Source organism: Papaver somniferum, chromosome 1 (genome assembly GCF_003573695.1).
Source record: "Papaver somniferum cultivar HN1 chromosome 1, ASM357369v1, whole genome shotgun sequence".
Classification (NCBI taxonomy): Eukaryota; Viridiplantae; Streptophyta; class Magnoliopsida; order Ranunculales; family Papaveraceae; genus Papaver; species Papaver somniferum.
This window is the reverse complement of record NC_039358.1, coordinates 28,963,622-28,981,720: the sequence shown is the minus strand read 5'-3', so window position 1 is coordinate 28,981,720 and position 18,099 is coordinate 28,963,622. Positions and strand designations below refer to the sequence as shown.

General features: G+C 37.4%; 2 pseudogenes; both read left to right on the top strand.

Annotated features, from left to right (window-relative positions):
* Nucleotides 1-208: 208 nt before the first annotated feature.
* LOC113272879 lies at nt 209-9,768 on the top strand (annotated as a pseudogene).
* Nucleotides 9,769-10,255: 487 nt separating this feature from the next.
* On the top strand, nt 10,256-11,869 carry LOC113272818 (annotated as a pseudogene).
* The last annotated feature ends 6,230 nt before the right edge of the window (nt 11,870-18,099 follow it).

Below are 18,099 nucleotides of genomic sequence, written 5' to 3'. Positions count from 1 at the left end.
CCTTGTCATCCTTATCATGATCGACTCGGTGTAGAGAAATTCAAATGCAATTAATTATCAAGTTACATGAAATAAACGAGCTTTATTTGGTTCTATATTAACTTGTGATACTTTCCATTCTTCTCCATTGTCACTGATAAAATTCCTCTCACTCTCTCGCACACTCAAAGAGTATTTTGATTGATAAACAAAATCAGCGGTTGCAATAATGGATACTCTTCCTTCTGATAACCTCGGAAACATGTCTAGGAACCCACTAGACCCAGAAGAGTTTAGAAGGCAAGGTCATATGATTGTTGATTTCCTTGCTGATTACTGTTGGAACAATTGCTGAAAATATCCTGCAAACAAACATAAACCAAACAAATACAAAATTGTTATGGCTGAGTCACGACCAGGTCGCTCTCTTTAAGACGTTTCACGGCTCTGCCCAAGATTGTGCAAGCAATTCTTGCATGTCGCGTTGTCCCCAGGATAAAACAGCCGAGTAAGTCTCTTTCACAATCACTCTTGCACTTTGAAAGTATGTGATACTTGTACACTTCTATTCTTATTCAAAATCAAACTTGTAGAAAACAAGTGATGATTACACACTAGTTTCTTTCTCTCAAAAATCTTATTTTTCTTTAAAACTCCAAAACAATTAAAGAAAAATCTCACATTATTTTCCTACCAAAATCTGATTTATGTATTAAAGAAATTCAATCGTTAATGACATTTTATTATCACAATTAATACCATTAACTTCCTCTAAATAAAACGGTCAAAGGATTAATAACAGAAATAAATTTCTTTTATGAAGATCATTAAGATTAACAAATTTTTTTTTAACAAAAATAATAAATGAAAATTAATTTTGTTTTAAAACATATATTTCCAACAATCCCCACTTATATTTTTAAAACATTGAGCAAGATCTATATAGTGATGTGCATAAGTAAAGGTATCTTTCGATTTTGAACCTTTACATAGTGTTAGGCTCTCAAAAAATCTAACCATAGAGTGAACGTAAGTCTTTGAACTCTAGGAGATAAGAAGATTGTCTAACACACACAAAACTATGCTAGTATAAAGTCAAAAATGCAACTATTTGATCACTAAAATAGCCAAAAATTGTTCATCAAACATACCTCATTTGCTTGGAAATCTCAACTGGTCATAAACCAACGTCCATTCTTTCCACACCAACAAAGAAACCAGCAAACCATTGTTCCTTTCGTCGATTAATCTCTAGTATTTACTCGCAAATTTTGTTTTCATTGGGAAACAAAAAACTTCCTCAAGTAAGTGAAATTATCACCTGTCACAATCATTTAAATGTGAGCATTTGTAACCCAAAATAAGTAAGGTATGCACTTATGTAAGTACTTAAAAATCAAATAAAAATTAGAACTCCAAGTATCAAACAAAGTAAAGTTTTAGAGTTATAACATCATAGATTATAACTTTCTACTAAGCATTTTATCAAACATTTGTCGCGCACTAGTTTGATTTCCAATAATGATCTTATATTTTCATTCCCAAAACAAAAGTAAAGTAATAAAATAAAACATTATTTTTATTCTAAGTTCTTACATCTCCAATCTCTAAACTCAAGCATCACATCTCATATTTTTAGACAAACAACGATTTTGAAATCACCACATCTCTCAAAATAAAAATTCAAATGGAAAATTTCAAAATGGGGTTTCAAGATAAATTCCTGATCCATATATTATTTTTCATGTTACATGAATTTGAATTATCTACACAAAGATTGGGAAAAAGAATTCAATCATAACTAAATTTCTGCCCGTCAGAATTTTTCAGATACGTTATGCAGTTTTCTAAAATACTTTAAAAATAATTTTCGGGCTCCAAAAATTCTGAAATTTGACATGGATGATCCTCATGATGTCTAATATATCTGGTTAAAATTTCTAGACCCAATTCATTTTCGTGTATGATATAAAAATAAAAGTCTACATCATGTTAAAAAACATTTGTTTATCATCAATAACATTTTTCTATGTTAGGTATTCATGATGAAAACTATTATCCATATGACAATCCTAATCCATCAAAATCACAAATAAAATTTAACTTTAGGTATCTAGTAACCTAAAATTTACAAGCATCATATTAAATTGTTAAAGAAAAATTGTACCATTCATATAATTCTATAAAACAAATTAAAACAGAGATACTTATCGCATTTCAGCAATCATTTACTTTTGATATCCCTGGCAGAATAAATCGTCTTAAAATTGTTGGAACAATTGCTGAAAATAGCATGCAAACAAACATAAACCAAACAAATACAAAATTGTTATGGCTGAGTCACGACCAGGTCGCTCTCTTTAAGACGTTTCGCGGCTCTGCCCAAGATTGTGCAAGCAGTTCTTCCATTTCGCGTCGTCCCCAGGATAAAATAACCGAGTAAGTCTGTTTCACAACCACTCTTGCACTTTGAGAGTATGTGATACTTGTACACTTTTATTCTTGCTCAAAATCAAACTTGCAGAAAACAAGTGATGATCACACACTGGTTTCTTTCTCTCAAAATCTTATTTTTCTTTAAAACTCCAAAACAACTAAAGAAAAATTCTCACATTATTTTCCTACCAAAATCTGATTTTTGTACTAAAAAAATTCAATAGTTAATGACATTTTATTATCACAATTAATACCATTAACTTCCTCTAAATAAAACGGTCAAAGGATTAATAACAAAAATAAGTTTCTTTTATGAAGATCATTAAGATTAACAAAAACAAATTTAACAAAAATAATAAATGAAAATTAATTTTATTTTAAAACATATATTTACAACAATTACTATGGAGATATTGAATACTATCCGGTTAGAAGCCAAGTCGAACCCGGTACCTAAGCAAAAGATTACCCGAATCAGCTCCGTACAGTTCTGAATCCACTGAAACCATCCTTAAAGATATCAACGTCCCAATTACTTTGCTTATTTTCCCATTACCGCCTCCACTGCAGGGTTCCTCGGTGAAATACTGAGCACTGGTTATAATGTTGTCGCATTCAACTGGGTCTCATCTCCAGCATCAACGGAGTTGGAGAGTGTTGTCATGAATTGGCTTTGTCAAATGCTTAATCTTCCCAAATCATTTCTCTTCACATCTGAGTTGGGAAGTTCAGGAGGAGGAGTTTTGCAAGGGACTACTTGCGAGGCCCTTCTGTGTACGCTAGTTGCAGCAAGAGATCAGATGTTGAGAAAATTCGGTAGAGACAATATTAGCAAGTTAGTCGTTTATGCTTCTGATCAAACCCATTGTGCACTTCAAAAAGGTGCTAAAATTGCCGGTATCCACCCCAACAATTTTCCTGTCATCGCAACGTCCAAGGCTACTGAGTTTGCGCTCTCTCGAGATTCTCTTCTGACGGCAATTCTAGCAGACATCGAAGCAGGGTTGGTTCCGTTATATTTATGTGCAACTGTTGGTACAACTTCATCAACGACGGTAGATCCAGTCGGCCCACTTTGCAAGGTAGCCAAAAAGTATGGTATTTGGGTTCATGTGGATGCCGCTTACGCTGGAAGTGCATGTATTTGCCCAGAGTTCAGGCACTTCATTGATGGCGTGGAGGATGCAGACTCGTTTAGTTTTAATGCGCACAAGTGGTTTTTAGCTACACTGGATTGTTGTTGTTTGTGGGTCAAAGACACTAATGCTCTTATCAAGGCCCTATCCACGAACGCGGAGTATTTGAAAAACAAATCAACTGAATCAAAACAAGTTATTGATTGTAGGAATTACTGGCTAGTCCAGTTCTAGCAGACCCACTTAATGGCTAGTCCACCCGTGGAAAAGATTTGCTCTCTAGTCCAAAAACTTCGTGGAAACTATAAAGTGTATTTTATAAATTCCTAAAACACCCTTCCAGGTCTAATTAGTATCAACACATGTAAATGTTACTTGTAGTATGTTACTACATACTAGTAGTATCAATACGGTGATACTACATATTAATATGTACTGTACTAGTAGTAACAAAAATATCTTATTGTTACTAGTAAATTATGTAACTACTTTACTATACTAAAATAGTATACTAGTATACTACTATAGCATAGTATACTAGTAAACTAGTAGTAACTAGTACTAGTAGTAAAATATGTAGTATCAATACATAACAATTTTTTTTTTGATATGTAGTATCAATAAATAACATACTACATATCAATATGTAGTATCAATATATAACATACTACATATCAAACATACTACATATCAATATATAACATACTACATGTCAATATGTAGTATCACTACATAACATATCACATATCAATATGTAGTATCAATATATAACATATTACTACTAGTATACTAGTATACTAGTTACTACTAGTATACTACATATGTTATTACTACATATTACATACTAGTTACTACTAGTATACTACATACTACATACTAGTTACTACTAATTACTACTAGTATACTACTAGTATACTAGTTACTACTAGTATATATTACTAGTATACTACTAGTTACTACTAGTATACTATACTACATATCAATATATAACATACTACATATCAATATACTAGTATCAATATATAACATACTACATATCAATATATAACATACTACATATCAATATGTAGTATCAATACATAACATATTACTACTAGTATACTAGTATACTACATACTACATATGTTATTACTACATACTACATACTAGTTACTACTAGTATATTACATACTACATATGTTATTACTACATACTAGTTACTACTAATATACGTAGTAACATATGTATTATTATACTAATGTTATATACAAGGGTTAGTAGAGTAAATTTACTTTTTTCAAAACTTTTTTGGATTAGGGAGTAAATATTTTTTGGCGCTGGACTAGCCAGTAACCCGGGTCGGGTTTTCTGGACTAAACAGTAAATCCCTCTTACTGATTGGGAAAAATATGGTTCAATCCAAAATCTCATCCAAATATACTAGCTAGTCAACACCCGTTTAACTAGGTACAAGTTAGTCCTTTATTTATTTGAAATATGGAAAGTACACTACTAACCCTTCATATTTACAATTTAACCCAAATATTTTCAGTTTAATCCATAGTGACTCATGATGGCGTCACCAATTTCTAAAAATATAAAAACAATTTAAAAACGATTTATCTTTCGAACACTCGTCCAAAATTTATAAACTTTATATATTCGGAAAGCTCTTTCTGATAGCTACAAAAAGAGTACCCATATGACTATATAGTTTTCACTTTAAAAAAAAATAATTTTCACTTCATTATTTGATGTGTACAAAAAAGTGCACCTGCACGAAAATTTTCAAAAGTTTATGCAGTCAGTGTTTTATATGTGCACCACTTTTTCCATGCCTACAAAACCTGCATGAATTAGTCATTCATATCCACTGTCAGACCTATTTTTTCATGGAAATTACACTGGTATGTACAACCTTGCAAAACATGCATGAAACCGTTTATTCATAACCACACACAAACCTACTTTTTTACTGGAATTACACATATGCACCAATATGCACATCCTACAAAACATTCATATATTAAATCGACAATTCATAACCACACATCGACCTATATTTCATTGAAAATACATTGGTGCACATATATGTACACCCACACAAAGCATGGAACAAACAATTATATTCGCCTACAAACTAAACTATTTCATTGGATTTACACAGGTGCAGTAGTATGTACACAACTACCTGTTGTATAAACTTAACATGAAAACTCAGATGGATTTGAACCATCAACCCCACAAACCTTGTAATAGGCTTGGGTGCTCTACCATTTTGAGCTTGTGAGTCTCTAAATTAGATGCATAAAACGAAAAGAAAAAAATATTGATGCCAAAGGGGCAACTATTTACACATCAACAATCTACATTGTATAATTATGTACACATTAAGAATCAACAGATGTACAACTATGTACACATTAACAATCAACAAGCTACAACTATATACACATTAAGAATCAACATGTGTATAAACCCTATGACCCAGGTTGCTATCACCAACAACATGATAACCGTTTTGGTATCCACAAAAAAAATGTAAGCGAAAATACTCTTAGGAATCTCCATAACCATCTATGTGTCATTTTCTCATATCTGCGTAACTTCGTACACCCTGATTACGAAAAAAGAAGAAGATAAACTCACCTAGATTAATAATTTTCCATGTCGTTTGTTGTACATCTTCAGTAATGTCTGCAGCTTTCTCTTTACCAATCCCTAGCTGCAATAATTTTCATCCAGCTTAAAATCTTCAACATCACACTTGGAAACAAAATCATGTAATAACTATTCGAATTCTTAAAAAAGTAAAAAGAACCTCGACCGCTGCATCACATGATTTCTCTCGTAAATGATTCACCGAACATAAAAAAATCAACAAACCTTATAACAAATATCATCAGATGCCCCAACGGTCAGAAAATCCCAATGTGAAATGGCACCATATCACTTACACAAAATCTCCTCAATGTTTATGTTGTGCCACTATGGAATATCATAAAAGAGAGCAGCAGTAATGGTGTACACGCTTACAAAAATCCATCATCTATACCTACAAAACATGCATATACTATTGACATAGCACAGTGGTGTACAACTATGTATACACCTATAAAAAAAATTAAAAAAATCCAACATCCATACCTACAAAACAAGTCATATATATTATTGGGATTGTACAATGGTGTACAACTATGTACACACCTACAAAAACCTAATAAATCCAACATACATACCCAGGAAGAGACCATAAAATAGTGAAAGAGCACAATGATGTATAACTATGTACGCACTTACAAAAAATCCATCATTTATACCTATAACATGCATATATTATTGAGGTAGCGCACAATGGATGAAAAATCTAACGAATCCAACATTCATACCAGCAAAAAAAGTCATATATTTTATTGATATGATACAGTGGTGTACAAACTATGTATACACCTATAAAAATCAACCAAATCCAAGGTCTTAAAATCATGAGAGAACACAATGGTGTACAACAATGTACACACCTACAGAAATCCAACATTTATACTACAAAACGTGTATTTATTATTGAGATAGCACAACATGTATACCACAAAACATGCATGTATTATTGGGATAGCACAATGATGTACAACTATGTACACACCTATAAAAAATTCAACAATTATACACATTAGTGCTTTTCCTAATTTTTGGTTTGTATTACAAATACAACTAGATACACCTAAATTATCAACACGTGGAAAACTATGTACACCTAAATAATATAACGTACACATTAGTGCTTCCCCTGATTTCTATTTTTGGTTTGTATTACAAATACAACTATATACACCTAAATTATCAACACGTGGACAACTATGTACACCTAAATAATATAACACACACATTAATCCTTCCCCTAATTTCTTAGACTTCAAAGTGAATAACACGTGTAAAACTATGTACACCTAAATAATCAACATGTGTACAAATATGTACACATTGATAATTCAAAAACAAAATGTGCACAAACTAGTAAAGTAAGTGTTTAAATTATGTGTATGTTGAGATAAGAACTCGGAGTAGTGGTTTCTCTAACATTTGATAAGTCTCTCTAAATATGTACATATTAATAACTCAAAAAAAATGTGCACAAACTAGTAAAACAAGTATTTGAAATGACAAGTGTTCAAAAAAAGAAAGATGGAAACTCAAAGATGTTAAGGAAAAAAAAAACATTTGATGTATTAACCTAGTCATAAACAGGTAGCTAGGCAAACACTTATAAATTCATCTGACAAGTGACAAGTGACAAGAGTATTAGCATCGTTTCTCCAATCAGGTAACAAAAGTACATACATCCGGAAACCACTAGCTCTAAAAAACCAAGGACATTGATATAGAATAGTCTTACGCTCATAATACACTAAACACGCTGAAAAAATAACACAAATACAATCTGGACTCACAAAGCCTTCATACTAATTCATCATGGAACAACCAAAAAGACATGGAGGACTGACATCAAAGACCTGCAATTTTTTTATTAATTCAATGTTCGCTAATGCCACACTCACAATAGAATTAATTATAAACAGACATAAATCGGTCTCATGCTACAGGCAAAAACCTATCAAGATAATTGAACCCTTATACTTGTGCATTAATTAATAATCACACACCTATTATTCCCGGTGTTCATGACTGATGCAAAGTGTACTAAACCTCCACTAATTGGCATATAAAGTAATCAAGACACATTTTATAAATAAAAAAGTGATCTTGCTGCATTTGGCCTAATAATGAGAAATAATGCATGGATACTCTTGGCAGCTCAAGGTAATCTACCTCGTTTAAAATACAAATTATAGTGGATGCTCTATCCGAAGCAACTGAAACTACTAATAAAACCTCTTGACTCGTTTTGTAAATCCAATATTTCCAATTTAACAAAAAAATCCGCATTTATCCAAGCTGCATGAATCACAAGCACCACTCCATTCTGTCAAATTTTGTTCTAGAATTTCCACCAGATTTCAGTATTTTCAAAGGACAAATGAAAAATAAACCTCTTACCCCCAAGCTCATAAAATCAATCAAACACACAGAAACAACATTTCATTCAAATCTACATCCGAAATTTCTCATCATCAAAAGAACCACATAATTACTCAAAGTACATGATATCAATGAAACACAAATATCTTCAAATTAAGCAAGGAAAAAAAATGAAACCTAAATATTTAGGTTTTCGAAATCGTACATAAAATTCTGAAATTGATTCATAAATTAATAGTTGAGATCAAACTAAATGATAAGAAGAGGTTACACTTATCTTTCCAATCGCTTTCAACGATGAACTCTTCAATGTTGAAAATGAATCTCATCAAGTTTTCCCCTAGATTGAGTATCTTGAAAAAGAAAAGTATCATCGTATCGATGATAACGAATTAAGTCGAATCAAGTCCAATCAATTTTTTGATTGATTCCCAGACCTGTGTTTGGAGTTTGAAATTTCATTTGGAAGAGATTATGATTATGATTTTTTCTTCATGGGAGAGTTGATGGAAAATGAAAAAACAGAAAGTGAATTACGAAGAACAAATATGAGTGATGGGTATTTTCCGTTGTGGAAAATATTGATTTGGATTGAATCGTAAAAAAAAAAAACACTGACCCGTTTTAAATTTGGTGAATTAGGATCTCGTGGTACTAGGCTTTGAAGGACAGGACTAAAGAGTCTAAGGCCCAACAAAAATGGGACTAAACGTCAATTCTACTTATTGATTACAAAGATTGGCAAATAGCACTGAGCAGAAGATTCCGGTCAGTGAAGCTCTGGCTAGTACTTCGCAGCTACGAAGTTGCTGGCCTAAGAAATTTCCTGAGGAGTCATGTCAAGATGGCTAAGCATTTCGAAGACCTCATAAGGATGGACGACAGATTTGAAATTGTTGTTCCTAGGACATTTTCTATGGTGTGTTTTCGGCTTAAGCCGCAGGCGATTTTTGGTCCTAAATTGAACGAAAAGATGGTGGATGTGAATCACATTGAAGATCAAATGAAAGTGATCAATAGAAACTTCCTTGAATCAATTAATGCATCAGGCAAAACATATATGACTCATGGCGTCGTAGGAGGGGTATACATGATAATGTTTGCAATCGGTGCGACACTCACAGAAGAACGACATGTAGCTTTGGCTTGGAAGGTCATTGAAGACCATACAGATGGCATAGTGGAAGGTAGAAGCTTCTGAGGATTAAAAAAGTATACCGTGGAGGTACAACGAGCTCGAGTATAATAACTACTATATCGACTTGTAAACTTTTCTTTTGTGATTTGTGATGTGTTTATGTTTTCGGTCTTGTCTTCCTAAGACATTTTAGGTTTGTTTCTTATTTTGATTGCGCAAAGACTTTGGTGTATGGCAAAACCTTTATGATTTATCATTATTTCGATTGCAGCTTGTCTGTCTACATAAGTGTAGTTGTCTTTGAGTATCAGAAAATAAATCTGTAACGAATTGAAAAAGAACAGGTTTTATCTAGTTATTGGGAATCCCTTACAGCTGCTCACCTCCCCCATGGGGGGGGGGGGGGGGGGAATAGAAAAACATAACTAAGTGAGCAAATTATTTTGGGGCACTACTGCTCACCTCCCCCATATGGGGAATGTACTATAAACACCGATCCAAAGCAAACAAAACCAGTTAATCCCAGAATTTCCAACTCCTCCCGGGGAGCATGCATCTGATGAAACAACCTAGCCATGACAATTCCCTTTATGTGCGCATCTTCCCAGGGGAAGGTCTAGTGGGGTGGGTCTGCTTAGGATCCATGTGAAACGGAATATTATGTTTCCTGCATTAATAAACACCGATCAACTACTAAATATAAAGAATTGCACATGAAATCGAATATTTTTTTCTATACTGTTAACTAAGATGCATTACAACCAAAGAACCCTGAACCACCAATTAAAGAATCACAGCATTTTACATTCTCCTAGTCCTGAACTACAATTTTTTCTTCACAATATGATAAATCCATTGATCAGTAATACCCTCTTGAAGCACTATTCTTCTTCAACATCATCGTTGAACAACAATTTAGTGAAATAATCCCACTTACAATCTTTGATAAAGTTACTCATGATTGTCATGTAGGTTATTATTTCGTATTTAAACCACCTGTTCCTCCAAATGAAGTCTTGAAAGATGCACTCTCAAAAGTTCTTGTTCATTATCCACACATGGCCGGGAGGTTTGTGGTTGATAATCTAGGTCGAACATGTATCATTCTGAACAATGCTGGTCTGCGCATAACCGAAACTTACTTCCCTACTATACTAGCTGAGCAACTCCCATTCGATACATTGAAAGATAGTAGTCATCTTCTTCCACCTGTTAAAGGAGTTAAAGAGTTGTGTCAGATTCAACTCAGTCGTTATGCAGGTGGTGGTCTAGTTTTGGGCTTCACTGTTCATCATCGTGTTGCCGATGGCCAATCCATCTTAGGTTCTTTTTTCATTTTATGGTCTAGATTGGCTCGTGGTTTGGACATAGATTTACTTCCTTATCATGATCGACTCACTGTTTCTCAACCAAGAAACCCACTTAGAGTTGAATTCGATCATGGTTCAATTGAGTTCAAAAAGATACTATTAATCTCGGCACTACCCCGGTGATCTCTTCACTTGAAACTGTGATTGTCAACTACTCTGTTGAGTTTATAAACAAGCTTAAAGTTATGGTCAATAATAAACCAGATGAAAGATATAGTACTTTCGCGTGTTTGCTTTCGCATGTATGGAAGAAGGTAACTCAAGTTTAAGGACTTGGCCTGGAAGAGTCAAGCCAGGTGAGAATAGCAGTAAGTGGAAGAACACGAATATCTCAACCAGCAGTACCCATGCAGTATTTTGGTAACTTAGTACTTTGGGCTTATCCAACATTGAAGGTGTCGGAACTATTAAATGAGAGTCATGCATATATCGCCCAAGTGATCCATGATGAAGTTAGTCGTGTCAATGGCAGGTACTTCAGATCATTTATCGATTTTGGAGCGGTAGAATATCAAGGTTGTAAGCTGCAAGAAACAATACCTGAATTGGGAAGCACTCTGTGTCCAAATTTGGAAGTGGATAGTTGGTTGGGGTTTCCAATTCATGAAATCGATTTTGGTAGTGGAAGTCCTACTGCAATAATTCCACCCAATAGTCCATTTGAAGGAATGGTGGTTTTTATACCTTCGGATGGTAGGGTGGATGTAAAACTTACTCTATTCGCCAAACATGTTTCTCTCTTTAAGAAGATCGCACACTCTATCGATGGCAAGCTCTCATGTTCCTCGCTTTAAGAAGATTGCTCACTTCATGCATGGATGTCAAACTTCCCCCAGTGGCCGGTATTTGCAAATTGAAAAGGTTTTAATTTGTTTGCTATTTTAGTTTTCTTTTTTTTTGTTCAATAATACTGTATTCAATAAAGTGGTTAAGAACTTAAGATTCTCTTCTCCATTTCCGGCAACTATATATATATCAATTGCATAGACTTCATTCTCCTCAAAATCTGGCATCATTGACACTAGTGTGAGGACTAGGTAAACCGAGTACAACCTTGTTTCTATATTTCAAACTACTCGACCTTAATGGCTGAGCCTTCAGTAATATTGCAGCCATAGGCACGAAAAATTCAGGTCAATGAACCTCTGGTTGGTACCTACTTCGCAGTTATGGAGTTGCTGGCATTAGAAGTTCCATAAGGATTCATGGTAAGATGGCTAAGCCTTTCGAAGGGTTCATAGGGATGGACCATAGATTTGAAATTTTTTTCAACATTTTTAATGGTGTGTTTTCGGCTCAAGGGGCAAGAATGAAAAGATCGGGGATGTGAATCACATTGACGTCCTGGGAGCCATTATGCGTCCCTTTCTGTCTCTCCCTATTTCTATTTAAGCTGTTGTTGATGGTGGTTTTTAATTTAGGTTAAAATCGTAAAACTGTACATCCGACATGACGTCACTATGACCATTAGCATACTTACTGAATCAATCAGCATGCTTACATAAGAATTACCGGGGTACCTTTTTTTTTACATGGGTCATGTTCCACAAAAAAATCCTTAACATTGACTAACATCATCCATGCCAAACCCTAATACTCATGCTATTGCGCCAAGGCATGCCAACCAGGCCAGCCGCACCACTGTTCCAATGGCAAACCATGTCAACCACATCTTCGCGCCAAGGCATGCCAACCATGCCAGCCGCACCACTGTGCCAATGGCAAACCATGCCAGCCACATCTTCGCGCCAAGGCATGCCAACCGCACCACCGTGCCAATGGAAAACCATGCCAGCCACATCTTCGCGCCAAGGCATGCCAACCATGCCAGCCACATCTTCGCGCCAAGGCATGCCAACCATGACAGCCGCACCACTGTGCCAATGGCAAACTATGCCAGCCACATCTTCGCGCCAAGGCATGCCAACCATGCCAGCCACACCACTGTGCCAATGGCAAACCATGCCAGCCACATCTTCGCGCCAAGACATGCCAACCATGCCAGCCGCACCACTGTGCCAATGACAAACCATGCCTGCCACATCTTCGCGCCAAGGCATGCCATCCATGCTGGCCGCACCATACGCCAATGGCATGCCAAACCCTTGGCCCTAGCCATGATGTCCGCACCATGCGCCAATGGCATGCCAAACCCTTGGCCCTAACCATGATGGCCTCACCATGCTCTAATGGCATGCCAAACCCTTGGCCCTAGCCATGCTGAACGCACCATGCGCCAATGGCATCCCAAACCCTTGTCCCTAGCCTTGCTGAACGCACCATGCGCCAATGACATGCCAAACCCTTGGCCCTAGCCATGCTGGCCGCACCATGCGCCAATGGCATGACGCGCCATGCACCAATGGCATGCCAAACCATATGACCCTAGCCAGGCTGGCCGCACCATAAGCCAATGGCATGCCAGACCCTTGGCCCCACCATGCCAAGCCAACCACACCTTTCCTTGGCCCCACTATGCCAAGCCATCCGCACCATTCTGCCTTGGACCCACTATGCCAAGCCGTCCGTACCATTCTGCCTTGGCCTCACTATGCCAAGTCGTCCGTACCATTCTGCCTTGGCCCCACTATGCCAAGCCGTTCGCACCATTCTGCCTTGGCCCCACTATTCCAAGGCGTACGCACCATTCTTCCTTGCCCCACTATGCCAAGCCATCCATACCATTTGCCTTGGCCATACCATGCCGACCTTCCCTATGCATCTACCAAAACGAAGGCGTGCGGCGATCAACGACCACCCTTCAATCCTAGATGCAAATCCTAGACGTCCAAGGTCGCCAGACAACGCATGGTAACCTTTGACCCAAAACCCTAGTTTTGGCCACGCCAAACCGCGCCAAGGCATGCCAACCACCTTGCCACGCCATACCATTCCGTCCTTCCCTATGCGACTACCGAAACGAAGGCGTGCGACGATCAACGACCACCCTTCAATCCTAGATGAAAATCCTAGCCGTACAAGGTCGCCAGACAACGCATGGTAACCTTTGGCCCAAAACCCTAATTTTGGCCACGCCAAACCGCGCCAAGGCATTCCATGCCATATGTGCCAATGACATGCCAACCACCTTGTCGCGCCATACCATGCCGGCCTTCCCTATGCGGCTACCAAAACAAAGGCGTGCGACGATCAACGACCACCCTTCAATCCTAGATGCAAATCCTAGCCGTCCAAGGTCGCCAGACAAAGCATGGTAACCTTCGGCCCAAAATCCTAATTTTTACCACGCCAAACCGTGCCAAGGCATGCCATGCCACATGTGCCAATGTCATGCCAACCACCTTGCCGCACCACGCCATACCGTCCTTCCCTATGCGGATGCCAAAACGAAAGCCTGCAACGATCAACGTCCACCTTTTCATATAAGATGCAGATCTTAGTCTTCCATGGTTACCAGCTAACGCATGACAACTTTTGGCCCTAGTTTGGTCGTGCCTAAACAAAGCCAAAACCCTAACTTTTGGCCGCGCCTAAACCAGGCCATATTAAAGCCATACCGAGCATGCTTTCATGCCACTGGCTACCAAACGAAAGGTCGCAATAACCAACAACTACCTTTCCTCCTATGATGCAAAATCTCGACCGTCGAAGGTCACCAAGATGGCAAGTCTCCCAAGCTTGACTTTCCAGACGACAACAACATGCTACATGTTTTCCATGAAAACACTCGAGACATCAACGCATGTTACAAACTGGGGGATGCTCATTGGGTATTGGTTTGGCGGTTTTACAGCGTGCGACGTACACTACGCCCGTTATAAGAAAGTATCAAAAGGATGAAGCGGTTATTCAATACAGGGAGTAATGGTGAAACGCTTTCTTTTATGGAACATGAAACGCTTTCTTTTATGGAACATCAATTCCAGGCGTTACCGGTTACCACCTCCTCCCATTTACTCACCTGTTTTCCATTTCTTAATGAGACCAGCGTATAAATAGGCATTACCTATTTCCACCGAACAACAAGTTCAGTTTAGGAGCATACAACACTCAGAAAACATTTGCTAGCTTTCCATCTGTTAGCTTACAACTTTCTGATACAAGTCGTAGAAAACAACTACTCTTCCATAATCAACTATTCTGGTCTCAACACTTTCTTCGCTTCCCTCCACAAAACCAATCATTCTCCTTCACTTTGTGACCGAAGTAAGTCCGGAACGACCATTTCTTGGTTTAGGCCGGATTTGTACAGATTGATCTCTCGAATCTAAAGTACTCCCTTGTAGTACATTGTTTAGGGTTTAAATTCGTTTCAAACCCACACACCCGAAATTACCAAAATCAGCAGAAACCGTTTTCACCTACAAACAATTGGTGACCAAAGTGGGAGATCAATCTCTCGGTTGCAATATATAAGTAATAATTCTTCGCGACCTGGTATTGAAGACGTGTTTGGATTAAAACAAAGGATTGGTGAAAGTTTGAAGCACCTAACTAAAAGATGGAGGACTATGTGTAGCGAGATGGCTGGCCGTGTAGATGAGAGATATCTTATCTTATCATTTATCAATGCTATGTTTGCAACCAACCTATTGTATATCCAAATTTTCAGAGTCAAGAATACAATCACAATGACTGAATTGCGAGAACTTCAGGAAGAATATATTACTCTAGAGGAAAGGCAAAATGAAATGGAATCATATCCGGTTGCGAACACCAGTTCACAAACAACGAATGCAAGCTTATTACCCAAACTAATAAACACAGTGGCGAGCACTTCGCAAGTACAACAAGAAAAGGTGACGGGAAACAATCAACAAAAACTGGTGGCTATGGGAAGCCGAGATCAAGAGGAGTATGAAAGAGAAAGAAATTTCTACAATCGTGGTGGAAATAACAAAATCCAAAGACTCGATCAGCCGCAAGAAACTTATGGAGGTCAAAGACAAAACTATAATAGAGGACAAGGAGGTCACAAGGTGGTAAGGGAAGAAATCAAGATGCCACCTCTAAATGCAAGTGTGGAGAAAATATGAGAAGCTATAATTTTGATGGAGAATATACCAACACCATGGAACATGGGAACGGAACCACCTCCAAACCACAGAAGTCATGAGTTTTGTTCTTATCATCAATTTCATGGACATACTAAAAATGATTGCAGAAATGTAAAAAGAATTATTCTGAAAATGATAGATCAAAGAAAACTAAACCACTTTTTGGTAGGTCACCCACAATCCCAACCATTGCCACCACCACCAGAGCATCACAAAGTAAACACGATGAAAAAGAAGGAAACATTCTTCATAGAAGTTGGTGCAAAAGCAAAGAATCTATTCTGTAACTCTATTGTACATTCATACAAGACAATTGAAGATTTTCATGACAATGTTTTGAGTAGAGTGTTCGCAATAGATAATGATGGAAGAGAAATTATGAATATTACGAAAATCTCCCCGCTAGAGGAATGGCAGAAACAAATTATTTCTTTTACCGCAGAAGAAATCCCCGAAGGTGAAGAGGTACATGATAATCCATTGGTAGTAAAATTAGAAATTAATCCAAAACCGATAAAAGATGAGGATGATGAAGCTGAAGATTCATGGGAAATTAATAGGATTCTAATCGATACTGGAAGCTCTGTGAACATCTTATTTTATCATACTTATAAAACAATGGGAGTAAGAGATGATGATCTTATACCATCAACATATAAGATATATGGTTTTAATGGTACTGCCAACAAGCCTAAAGGGGAGGTTACTATGCGAATTCCATTGAAGGGAATATCTTCTGAAATACTATTATGTGTCGTTGATGTAGAATCACCCTACAATGCATTAATTGGTCGACCTTGGCTACATGGGATTCTAGGTGTAGCTTCAACTTTCCACCAGTGCATCATATTCCCTCACCCCAGCGGTGTAGGAATCATAAAGGGAGATTGGGTTGAAGGAAAGGGGTGTTACGAAACTGAGGTAGAATCCTGCGAAGGATGAGCAAACAAGAAGGAAAGTTGGCGACACAGAATCAAAGAGACACAAAGAAGTGAGAGGTTAATGGTGGATGCAATCGAAAGAAAAGAAGAAGAGATGTTGCGAAACTAATGCTAGCTCAGAATAAAAAATGGTGAACATACCACTACCAAGGAAGCAGTAGCATAAAATAACAAAGAAGCAGAGGATGACAAAGGTAATGTATGAATGATTGATTTGTTGCGACACTCTCGCAATAAATAAAATTCTCAAAAATACATTTTATTGAATGACAAAATTGAGATTGCGAAATGCAAATACGATATGTTGATGTGCGAGAATCTCGCAAAGATAATGAATTCTACAAAAGACAATCAGAGAACAATGACAAAAGAGAAAGGGGCGAACCTTTATGGCGTACACCCTAGTTCGTGAATACAATTTCGCAAGAGGTAAATGTAAGACCCAAAGTACGTCATATAAGGGGGTACCTGTTACATGGCTCAGGGAAAGGCTACACCGCCACCGGAACCTGAGTCATGGAGATTTGGGGTCAATAAAGCCCATCCGGGAGAGGCACCTTGGATTCTCAGCTTAAGCATATGACTTAGGTTGGGCGACTAAGGTAATAAGGACTCTCCCAAGGAGTGCAAAATCAGATCAAGGCGCCGAGGTACATGGTTGAGTCAAGAGTGCCAGGGGCGTCTTGAGCGAACCTTGCCATTCTTGACAAGTCTTGGCTTATACTGCACTCGGCCTAAAGAAAACCCCACTTAGGGTGCAGTCTCGTAACCATAAACCCTATAGGTAAAAGGGATAAGAGGCTTCGAAAACAACTGGTTGTTGTTAATACTGGATGGGAGGAGCTAACCTTGTATGGTATAAGTACGCCTCCTTGAAGGGGCAACCAAGGGGGAGATAAGGGCGACACCTTCCATTACGCCTCCTTAAGACGCAAATGTCATGAGGCTTCTTACTCGCAAGGGTATTAAGGCTTGTTATATTTGTGCAACAATCCTGAAGAGGCAATAATACTAAAGAAAAAGATAAGACGAGATCAATGGGTTTTCGCATGAAAGTGCGAAGAC